The following is a 12,620-nucleotide window of genomic DNA, read 5'->3' as shown; positions in this document are numbered from 1 at the left end:
TTTAATCTATAATCTATTGTTATTTTACGTTTTATTTTTTTTACATGATGAATTAATTTATTACAGAATTTTTTGAAGCTTGTACGTGGGAATATGAAAAATGCCTAACCAGAATTCGAACCCAGGATCACCAGATAAACCAATCTCCATGGCGTGAGTGGTAGCATCTTAACCTTTCATCCGGAGGTCCCGGGTTTAAATCCTGATCAGGCATGGTATTTCTACACACACTACAAATCATTCATCTTTCCTTTAAAGCAATACCTAACGGTGGTCCGGGAGGTTTAAAAAAAGGATCCCCAGATGAAAGGCTGAGATGCTACCACTCCAACATTGAGATCAGGATATTTCACTTGCTTATTATGAACTTAATGAACTGTGTGATGCTAACCAAGATTTTCTTTTCTTTCATTCCTCAAGCAAGAACCAGAACAATTCCTTTGTATAAAACAGCTATCCTTTATCCTTTATAGCCTTTCTAACAGTTAATATTTTTTGCATCAATTGCAAAAAAAAATAATGCAGTAAGCTGACATTATTCATCAAGTTTAAGTATACAGAATTAGTCTTGGTTCTAAATTTTTTTCTCTTTTTTTGTGAATAATTTTTATTTTAAAATGAATATCAGTTTTCTCTGGAGTTAAATGATACCTTATATGTAATCACTTCACACTGAAATCCATTGCAGAACTTTCCAAAATGAAAATACGTGGCATATTCATAAAGGAACTTTAGGTCATTAAAACTCATGAGAAAAGGTTTTACTTACAATTTTAGTTAACTATATATCTACTTCACTTTTCCACATATTGTCATTAAGTTTTAAGCACTTTTCGTAACACTGTACCAATTTCTTCAACCCATCTGCATAGAAGTTTGCTGCCTGGGAATTGAACCAGTTGACAATGACAGTCTTGAGTTCCTTGTTGTTTTCAAACTGTTGCCCACCAAGCCATTTTTTCAAATGCAAGAAGAGGAAGTGTTGCTAGGTGCAAGGTCAGGACTACATGGAGGGTGGTCAAAAAGTTTCCATTGAAAATCTTAAATCTTCTTCTTGGTTAAGGCAGCGGTGTGAGGACGCACATTGTCATGAAGGAGGATTACGCTGGACAACAGTATCCTGTGTCGTCAATTTTGGATTGCACATCTCAATTTGGTGAGCATTTTGCAGTACATATCAGCTGTAATTGTTGATCCATGTTCCATAAAATCAACCAAAATGACACCCTTTTCCTCCCAAAAAAAGGTAGCCAACATTTTTTGAGTAGAGTATGGAGATTGCTTAAACTTTTTCGGTTTTGGGGAACTTGAATGGCACCACTGCATTGACTGTTTTTTTCAATTCTGGGTTGGTGTAGGATATCCACTTTTCATCACCTATAACAAAGTGAGAAAACAAATCATCTCCATCTTGTCAATAGCGGTCCAAAAACGCTTGTCCACTGCACATTCTTTGCTCTTTGTGTGGGTCAGTGAGCATTTTCGGTACCCACCTTGCACACAGTTTGTGATATCTGGGCTTTTCTGTGACAATCATCTAGATAGAGGTGCATCCAACATGTAGAAATTCATCAGCCAGAGCACTAATCGTCAATCGCCGATCACATTGCAGTTTTCGGTTCACTTGTTCAATGATTTCATTGGTCCGAATACTGGGCCTGCCACTCCGCTCATCGTCATGCACATTTGTGCAGCCATTTTTAAAGTTTTGACACCATTGTCTAACCTTTCCTTCACTCATTACTGTAGGTCCACACATTAGACCCAATTCCTGATGAATTTCAGCAGCTTAAGATCCTTTTGCACACAAAAATCGAATTGCATTGTGCAATTCACAAGTGGAGGGAGAAACAATTGTTGCGGACGTTGCAATGTGCATTCACCAGCAGGCAAACGACTACACAATCAAAACAACAACTGCAGTGGCTTCAGAAATAGCCAATAGATGGCCCTGCATGTGTGAAACTGTGTATTAGATTCACTAATATTTAAATATAAGCCGAAGGCCAGAATACTTTATGAATATGCCTTGTATTTCTTTAAAATTCCATTTTTATTAATTCACTAGACTTAAGAAAATTTGGGCTTCCTGCCATCTGTATGGTGACATACTGACAAAAATAAAATGTTAGATGTTTTTTCTTAGTTATAATACAATTTAACATTTTAACATAAGGGTAAACTTTTCTTCCTATTATATTAATAGATTATTTATTGAGAGTATTTTTTACAGTAAACTTAATTGTAGCTCATTGCTAATACAAAATTGAAGAAAACATAATAGAGCAGAAAATTGTGACAGTTGTTTCACATGCTAGTCAACTCATCATGTAATTTAAAGCTTAAGCGTGAAATTACAGTATGGATGTTTGAAGCATAAGAATGACAAAGCAGACAGGACTTGAACACACGATCTCTAGATAAAAAGCACTGATGTTTCCACTTCCGAGGAGAGGAATATTAAAGTTTGACCTTATAATACTAAAAAAATTCAATTTTAAAAATAGTTTTGGATTGCTATTATCTTAATTGTCTAACATGAGCTTAAATAGATATTAAATGTTTTCCAATTATTGCTTTCAAATTTATTATAATATTCTTTACAGACTTTATTTATTCAATACCTTCACATTTCTATGTAAAGATAATAAATATTCTTACTCTTGAAATTTAAATCTTCTCCTTTATTCTAGGCTATCTTCCTTTATTCTCTTACAATGCTCATGGATTGACCCAAATCAATCGAACTCACATTTTAGAACATTTTCCAAGTGTTTACCATAAATCTGTTCCCTTTAGTGTGCATTGGTAATTCCATTCTTTTAATTATTCTATTAAAATCCAGGCCAATTTTTTCTGCAATACCTACCATAGGTTGCTGCAGACTTAAGAAAATATTAACTGTTTTTGCTTAACTTTCCCTTGTGTTTCAGTACTTAAACAATTATACAAGGTATCTTATGAGATTTTTTTGACCCTAATTTAATAATCAGCTCATGTAGAAATGACAGTCAAATTTGGTTGTGATTGTTGAGCATATGTAAAGAAGAATTCTGCAGGGTTGATTTATATTGTAAAAAAAAAATTGTTCAAAGTGTCATAGCAAGTTATTTTAATTTTTTCCTCAATAAGGATGCAACTAGGATGAAAAAAATTAACAAATCTAATAAAATAAATAGTTAAAAAAGAAAGTAATATTATAAACTAGTTTTTCAATAATGCACTATAACATGTATTTCATGACTCAATAAAAAGAAATTCTAAAACTATTAATCTTGCAACTAAGTTAAACAGTTTTTTTACATTTTACTTAATTATTTATAACAGAGATTTTGGATCCACAAATTTCAATTTCAAATCAAATCAAATACCTTCGTATTTTTATGATAATAATTATGCATAAAATTTTTTTCATCAGACATTCTGGATGACTTATCTTGAATTTTATAATTATAATGCCAAAACAATGATCAGTGATCCCAAAACTGACCTAAGCACTTTTATTTTGTACATAATTTATAATTTTGTATGATTGCAATACTCATTGGTCACTTTGTCAGAAATCTTAAATTTTTAAATTCTAATGTGGAAATTGCATTCAGTAACTAGAAAATTTTTAAACTTCTAATGAGTTCTTGACTTAATTTTCTCACTTGACTTATTTATTAATAACATTTTATAATTTATTTCAGATAAAAAAATGTTTCGTTTTAGTTGCGCCAAGAATAAACTACTGATCATAACAGGCATTCATAAATGTTTAGTTATCAAGCATGAATGTATGTGAAGATAAGCAAATAACCTTGAGTCATATATGAATTAATGTCCTCATAGTGCTTCACAAATTTTTATATCACCAGCAAAAAGTAGCAATACTGCCATCCACACTCTAAACTAGAGTTCATGCTCAAAATAAAACAAGTTGTTTTTTGTGGGCCACAGAAGTCCAAGAAGAGAATCTTCTACCATTAAAATAGTCTTTCTGAAGGTTATTTTTATTGTTTTCCATGATGAGGATTTTGAGGAAGTCTGCAAAAGTACAATCTCCAAACTCTCTATTAGAATTAAATACTTAAATATGTCTGCATTTAGATAGCAATACAAACACAATAATAGACACACACAAACTCAAATTAAGAATTCAGAATTCCAGAAACAAATTTTTTTAAGGCAACAGGTAATAAATGCTTTCTACATCAACTGGTGCTCCTATCTTGCACACTAATTGAGAGAGGCATTATATCCAATTCAGTTGTAACTCTGTAGTGTATGTTCAAATGTAAAGGTGTTTAATAGGTGATGAAGCATGACCACTTAACATAAGTTTTTTGTTATTACTGTAAATATCTACATGTTCGTTAAAGATTATTGTAATAAATTGAATACCAATACCTAGCACACTGCTTATAAATTAATTCAAATCAGTCAAAATGGGTGATTAGATTTCAAATAAAGATCTGCTTTACTGGAATCTGGACTGCTTAATGTAGAAGAAAGTTATTCAGTAGATAAAATACTATTCTGCAGTTCACTATTCTCTCCATTAGTTTATAAAGCATTTGAAAGAGATATAGTTCATTAATTGGAAGCCTTTCACTTATAATTTCTGGGCTTTAGAATAAGAAATACTTAATCCCCACACCATAAATGAGGAAAATTATGCTGGTAAAAAATTGTGTTGAACAAATTTATTAAAGAATGAATTACTGCAGAATTTGGAAGATTTAACAGAATGGTTACTAACACTACCTTGGCAATATTACATGATGTTTAATTGAATGCAACAAAACTGAGGTTTCAAAGCAAGAATTCTTTCCATTCCTGACTAGAACTCTAGATCATTTTCTTATATAATATTTTCATAGTATTATTGATAAGTAGTATTAGTATGACCAATTATTATTATTAGTGTAATTTTTAACAGAAGTATGATAATAATGGTTAATACAAGAGTATTCAAATGTATAGGACTCTGCATGTTATAGTTGGTAACATATTTGAGACTGAGACTTTAGATTTTATCTAGACCTACTACTAATCTAGGGATGGGTTTTTACCCAGACTAATTTATTTATATAAATTATCATTAGATCTTATGAAACAATTTTGAAGTCATGAAGCCTGAAGATTTAAACTGGCTAGTTTAAATCTTTAACTAGTTACTTCCAAGTGCCAATTTATTACAGTGTGGTCAGTTTATAAATGTTGTTATATTACAGCCTAAAATTTTTGTCAAGTAATATATAATCTAACAGATTCAAATTTTTATTTTATTTTTGTTTTATTTTTTATTATGTTACTAAGTTATTATTATTCTTGCCTCTACCAACTGATTTGCTCATTCCCCTCGTAAAACCTAATATGAATTTATCATTGAGAACTTAGGACAAATCCTTTGACAGTTATGAAATTACAGTAGAATGTATAAAAAAATTGAAGTAAGTATTTTTATTTGGTGTGGAATAATTTTATTTGATCAGTACTGATGCAACTTTTCTGCATTAGAGTGCTAGTGCAATAGTGATTCTGCTTTTCAACTGGAAGGTTCTGGGTTTGAAATTGTATCAGGTTTGAAATTATCAGGATTGGGATTCTTTATACCTTAGATTATTCATTTTAATCATAAAAAAGGGAAGAAAATAGCTGTAATTGTGTTTAAGTTCACTGTTTCCAAAATGAATAAATAAATAATTCATTATTTCAAACATTAAAAAAAATACAAGTTTAACACATAAATCGTGATTTCCCTCTACACAGTAACAAAGTACCGTTTACAACTAATTAGGCGCATTTTTTAAGATCTTTGAATAAATGATAATTCTTGACCTCAGTGTCATGAGTTGGTGTTTCAACTTGTGAGGTGGAATGTTTTTCAAGTATTAAATGGAGCAAGGGTTGGATATTTATTATTTCCTATTCTTCAGCTGCAATCTAATAGCAAAGAAAAAATTATTACTTATTTCTTGAAAAAAAAAGTTTATACGCTGTGTAAAGATCCGCTTTTTTACAATGAAGTAATTACTTTACAGCGGTTCTGATCTCACGAGTCAATAAGATTTACATGCTTGTGGCGTCAATAGCTGTTGTTACAAGATGAAGTGTTGTTTCACAGTGATACAGTGATTCTTATCTCGCTGTGTAGTATAGTCTATCTATGGTGTTTGTATGAGCCTGTACTGTTCTTCATTTACCTAATTGTTGCGAGGTCAGCAATTGATAGATTTATCTTTAGCTCAAGGTATTCAGGAGAGTACTAGTAGTAGTGAGAGTGAATCAATTAGTATTGATGATTCTGATAGAAAGATTATGCACCATCAGATGAAAGAAATTGAGTTGAGTGGGAGAACTCTTACTGTTAAGACGTGCTATTTTTCGCTCCGCTGTTTTTTGCTTTTTCATTGGGTTTTTTCGGCTTTTTATATCAGGAAAGTACTGTTTAACATTGTGATGGGTTTATTGGACAAGTCTAAAGAAAAAATAGAATTTTTGGTTAATGGACTAAGAAGTTTTTTTAATTTTTTGAAAAAACTTTTTTGTTTTTTGTTTTTTTTTTTAACGGAAATTTTGGATTCATATCGAGGACGGGCATACAAACAAGTGTATAAAATTTCGTGAAATTTGGACAACGGACAACTGCGTTATTACGGTTTTTTATAGTGAAATTCTCCTGCAAGTTGATACTGGTGAATGACGTCATTCTTTGCAATAAACGTAAACAAGGACTTTGAAAATTTTTCACTAATTTAACAGTATGTATACTGAATTTTTTCAAAAGTGCTTATAGTCTTCTGTAGGGGTAACTTTAAGCTTTCATATCTTGTTACCCGTTGGTCGTAGACCAAAACCGTTCAGGATCTATACGAATTGGGTTATTCCCCATTGATTGACCCCCCTTATTTTTTTCGATTTTGGGGGACCGTTGACCCCCCTTATTTTTTACTACCCCACGTGTGGGGTATTAAATTAAAGGGAATTACGAGGAGAACACAACTGCTATATAGCTGTTGAGATTATTTATTATCCATGGCGGACAGAACAGACCAAAATCCTGTTTGTGGACAGGGATCATCCGGCCTTCCGCCGCAGAAACCGATCTATCCCAAAGGCAAAAAAAGAATTAGACAATCCTCCTCTGAAGAAGAGGTCTTTACTGGTGGCTTAAAGGAGATTACTATTCGTCTAGGGCAATCGATGATGCGTTTTAAACAACATCTGGGAAAAAGCATGTTAAATCATATGTATGACCATAGTAAATAATTAAAAGATATATACGCTGCATTAAAACATCTGCAAAAGACGACGACTACTCCAGAGACCAGTTCGCAATATACCCAGACTGAGATGCCCCCCTGGTCCGGATCAGGAAGACATCTTAAGTCTTGACTTAACTGACGAGGAACTGTTGGATATGACCGCTAAGAGATGGTCGGCCTGGACAATGTCTAAAGCTAAATTAATTACCCTGCCTGCTGAGGGCGTTACAGACACTTGTCAATTCATTGATATCAACAAGTCCAAAAGGGCAAGAAGACCGGAATGATTGCCGTAGACACTTCTACGATACACAGACGAATAAGTATACTGTTTTTTAAGACTCGCGAGAGGGCGACAGGGCTTCGGCTGGGTGTATACTAGGCGCGGTCAGGAAGATATTATTAAGGGCCCCTAATGTGGCATCTGTTCTGCCAGGTGGTCCTTTTGGTGCTGTGGTCAAGAAGATAATTATTTATTTGTTCAGGACTAATGAGACGCCTGCATTGATGGTAGCGCCGAAAAAGACTGAAGAGGGTAGGACGCGTTCTAAGTCCGCTTCTGCTTGGCGATCAACACCTCCTGTGGAGGGCAGCAAAGTGGTGGTTGTCAAGTCACAGGACAAGACGTATGCAGACCTACTCCGGACCGTAGAGTACAAGATATTTAAAGACGAGGCAGGGGAAGTCCTATCCCTTCGTAAATATAGAAATGAAGACTTAGAAGTCAGAATTAAAGGGGCTGAAGATGCAGCTCAGTTTACTGCAATATTGAGAGACAGGGCTTCTGACCTTCAAGTGGATATTCGAACTAGGGGCGACCGACGTGCAGTGGTGCATGTTAAGACACGGAAGAGGGCACCACAGCGCAAGAATTAAGCGAGGCTATTACGGCTGTTATTGGTGTCACTGAATCCTTCAGAATTACCTCATTGCGGCAGGCATATGAAAATACTCGAAATGCGACAGTAATAACTAATCATAGGGCTGCAACTAAATTAATTTCTAGTAGAATTAAGGTCGGCTGGGTCCATTGCCGGGCTTTTATTAGGACTGATAATGTGAGATGTCAAAGATGTTGGGCCTCTGATCATATGAGTACGGTATGTAAGGATCCGGATAGGTCAACCCTTTGTTACAATTGTGGTCAGAAAGGCCATGTGATAAGAGACTGCAAAGAGGCTACCAAATGCCTAGACTGCAACGGCACAGATCATCGCACCGGAGGAGTGCAGTGTTGCCTAACTAAATAATGGTTAAAATAATTTTATCAAATGCCAATAGGAGCATACTATTACACGATTTGGTGGGAGAGATTGCAAAAGACCTCGAGGCCGATCTGATTGTCACCACAGAGCCTAATCTGAGAACGGCGGCAAGAAATGACTGGTGGGCTGATGCGGTTGGGGATGTTGCCATTAATAATATATCCGGTCGTTTTGGCTGGCACCTGCTACATAGAAGTGAGGGGATCCTAGCGGTTGCTCTTCCGGAATTTGTTCTTATTGCTGGTTATGTCAGTCCAAATATAACTATCCGCGACCTTGAACAATACATTAGTGACTTACTACAAGTTATTCAGCGGGTACCTGGAAGACCAATACTAATGGGCGATTTTAATTGCAAATCCACCATAACTGGTAGTTCGTATACTAACGCTAGGGGACAGATTTTCGTTGATATGATGATGGCTATAGGGCTGATTTGCCTTAATGATGGCACCTTCACTTATGAGGAGAGAGGACATCGTAAGTGTTGGATCTTACACTGGTAGACGATAGATGAGTTCTTCCCTTTTTTGTTGGAGTGTCCTTGAATCTGAAACTGGAAGTGATCATTCAGCTACGTTATTATCCTTTGACGATGGCCGATCGGTGAACAGGAGTATACCGGCACTGCCGAGACTATCCAAAAGGCAAGTGGAAATTGTGGCGGATAGAGTAGCCCGCAAGTTGTCGGATGGCAGGAAGGTCACGCCGTTCGTATTGCAGGATCTTATAGCTGCGGAGATGACGAGGATACCCCACAACAACTGGGGGCATCAGCCGGCATACTGGTGGACTGCTGACATCGCTGATCAGAGACGGACTTTACAGTATTGGCGTAGAAAAAAGTACAGACTACACATCGTTGGAGGTGTCGCTTTTAACCATGCCACGAGTATGTTCACAGATGCTAGGCGGACATTAAATCACCTAATTAAGACCAGCAAGAGAAAGTGCTGGAAAGTGATATGCGGGGAGCTTGATTCGGACCCGTGGGGGATGGCATATCGGATAGTTACTGGTAAGCTAGGAAGACGATTGCCCCTCCTTACGGCGGAGACCGCTGTGGAACAGCTAAAAAGGCTCTTTCCGGTACCTGAATCGGACCCTCTGGAATTGGTGAACTGCGAAGCTGGTCGCTTCACTCAGCAAGAAGTCGCCTTGGCTGTGTCAAGATTTAAGGAAAAAAAGAGCCCAGTTCCGGATGGCATTCCTGCCGCGATTCTCAAGGGACGTTTTAAAAGAGTCCCTTGGGAGATAACCGATGTGGCCAATTTTGGTGCACAGAATAAGACTTATCCTAAGTGCTGGAAAGCCTCGCGGACGGTTTTTCTACCAAAGAATACTGCTGGTTCTTCTGAGATCGGATACCCTCCGTTCTGCCTCATTAATGGAATGGGCAAAGTGGCGGAACAACTTATCGCAAATAGGTTAATTAAAATACAAGAATTGAAAAACAGCGATGGGCTGCATAAGAATCAGTATGGTTTTATTAAAGGAAAATCCGCCCTGGATGTCATGAACAAAATAATTAAATGGGCTATTACAGTCAGAAGCGGTACATGGCGGACCAGAGAGATCCCGCTCTTGATAACTATAGACGTTAAGAATGCCTTCGGATCTGTCAGATGGGATGTAATTACGACAGCACTCAGTCGAAGAAGTGTTAGTTCAGGTCTTCGGAGGTAGATTGCTGAGTACCTTTCCGACAGATGGACCAGGGTAAATACGCTGGAGGGAACATTAGATTATCAAATTCACGGAGGAGTACCCCAAAGATCGGTCCTGGGGCCACTGTTGTGGCTTATTGCTTTCGACGGTGTACTAGGATTGCAATTGCCTGCCGGGGTCGAGGTTGTCGCATATGCGGACGACTTAGCGATTATGGTTAGCGCCAAAACTGAGTCAGAACTTGAGACCTCTGGGAATAGAGCACTTCAAATGGTCAGTGAATGGCTAACAGAACAGGGACTGATGTTATCTTTGATTAAGTGTGAGTATATAATGATCGCGGGCAGAAGACAACTACGAGACCTCGAACTGAAAATTGGAGATCATAGATTGAGAAGGGTAGTACAAACTAAATATCTTGGCATGATTGTAGATAAGTCCTTAAATTTTGGTCTCCACATCGTTGAAAGATGCAAAACTGATGAAAAAACACTCAAGGCCATTTTATTGTTAATGAATAGACGTGAAGCCTCACGTTCGTCCAAACGCAAGGTTTTAGTCTCCGCTTGCACTTCGGCCTTACTGTATGCTGCGCCGGTTTGGCATAGAGCAGTATTTACTGAGAGAAACGCCAGACGAATGAGAAGTCTACATATACATGCTTTGGTTGGGGTGACGTCCGGTTACCGTACGATATCTTATGAAACTGCATGTGTCCTGGCGTCGTCAATGCCCATAGAACTCCAAGTATTGGAGCAATGGCTTCGATTCCAGGGCACCATGGAACGGTGTGATGCTTCTGACGTGGTCAAGCAGTCATGGCAGCGGAGATGGAGTCAACACGACGGGTCTGTGTGGACAAAAAAGCTGATACCAGACATTAGACAGTAGGTCAATCGAAAACACGGCGAGGTCAGTTACTATGTATCTCAGATGCTTTCTGGACATGGAAATTTTGAACAATATCTGTTTCGTTTTGGCAAAAGGAGCTCTCCACGTTGTGGGTTTTGTGAAAGCGACGACACAGCTGAGCATACAATTTTTGAATGCCACAAATGGACAATATCTAGGTTCCGGATGGGAATACAAAATCTCACACCCGAGGATCTAATCGGTTTCATATTGGGCTCTGAAAAAACTGGAGTATATTTGAAAAGTTCTCTTTTCAAAGAGAAGTTCTCTTTTAAGATTAAAAGAGAAGGACGACATCGAAAGACGTATGGGGTACTAATAAACGATGGTAGTATTTGTAGTACAAAGATATTCATGTATATTGTCTCCTTATGAAAGTCATGACTGTGAGTAGGCGTTATGTGATCGGATTACTGGGTAATATAAAGACTGAGACCCGGCCTCGCTGCGAGGATCGCCGTCCTGGTGCCTCATGGCGGGGTTTGAGGCAGGCAATCTATAAAGACCGAGTCCCGGTTCCTGGAGCGGGGCTAGGGACGGCGAAGCCGGACCTGGTTTTCCTGTCTCGGGGATTAGAGGCAGGTAACAACAAAAGATCCGACCGGGGAGGCTGACTTGCCGTGCCGGAATTTTAGCCGGTGAGCGGAAAGGCCTCCTTAGAGTAAATGGACACTTCCCCGGGTTGAGAATACTTAAATGGATAACCGACCTGGGGGAGAATAGATAAAAAAAAAAAAGATAAAAGAAATTACAGTTGTAGTGATACCAGTAATTCTTAAGATAATGATTTACAACCTGAAAATAATGTTTTCCGAGTCAGATATTATATTATCAAGTACTTTGTAGCAAACAGAAGCAGCTAATGAGGTAATTCAATAGAATAATACTTCAGAAACAATAACTTTGGCAGCAGATTACTTTGAGATCCTAAATTTTCTGATTTTCCTCATTGATAAAAAATTAATTTGAAATCTACTGTTGAAAATCCTCATGATATTTATCAATCATTTGTAAATGATCGTACTCTTCAGACAATAGTTGAAGAAACAAATAGATATGCCGCAATGAGACTTAATAGCAAAAATAGTAATAGAATATCACATGTAAAAATGTCTGCAACTGATGTAGCTGAAATAAAATTTTTTTCTGTTCTTTTGGTAACGGGATTAGTTCATGTCCCTTATATTGAATTGTACTGGAGTAAAGATAAAATGTTTCGAAACAAGTTTATTGCACAAGCCATGCCCAGGTATCGGTTTTTACAACTTCTTAGGTTCATTAATTTCTCCAATAATGAAGAGCAATTTAGTAACAGAGACTGAGAAATATACAGACAGTATTAGACTTGTTGCTAAAAAAGTTTAAAATAAATTCTTGAACCTGGAAGAGACCTGGTCATGACGTAACTATGGTTCCATTCAAAGGTAAATTAATAATCAGGAATACTTGCTAAATAAATCTCACAGATTCAGGATTAAAGTGTACAAACTCTGTACGGTGGTATACATGTAATGCAATGGTT

The 12,620-nt window shown here is 36.9% G+C and overlaps 1 protein-coding gene across 1 annotated transcript in view; it reads right to left on the bottom strand.

Annotated features, from left to right (window-relative positions):
* Window positions 1–12,620, bottom strand: part of LOC142334470 (uncharacterized) — a 712,180-nt gene that overhangs the window by 297,021 nt on the left and 402,539 nt on the right. The window lies entirely within an intron of this gene.

This window comes from Lycorma delicatula, chromosome 1, assembly GCF_047948215.1.
Source record: "Lycorma delicatula isolate Av1 chromosome 1, ASM4794821v1, whole genome shotgun sequence".
NCBI classification, from domain to species: Eukaryota; Metazoa; Arthropoda; class Insecta; order Hemiptera; family Fulgoridae; genus Lycorma; species Lycorma delicatula.
The sequence above is the reverse complement of the archived record's forward strand: the minus strand, read 5'-3'. Positions and strand labels throughout refer to the sequence as shown.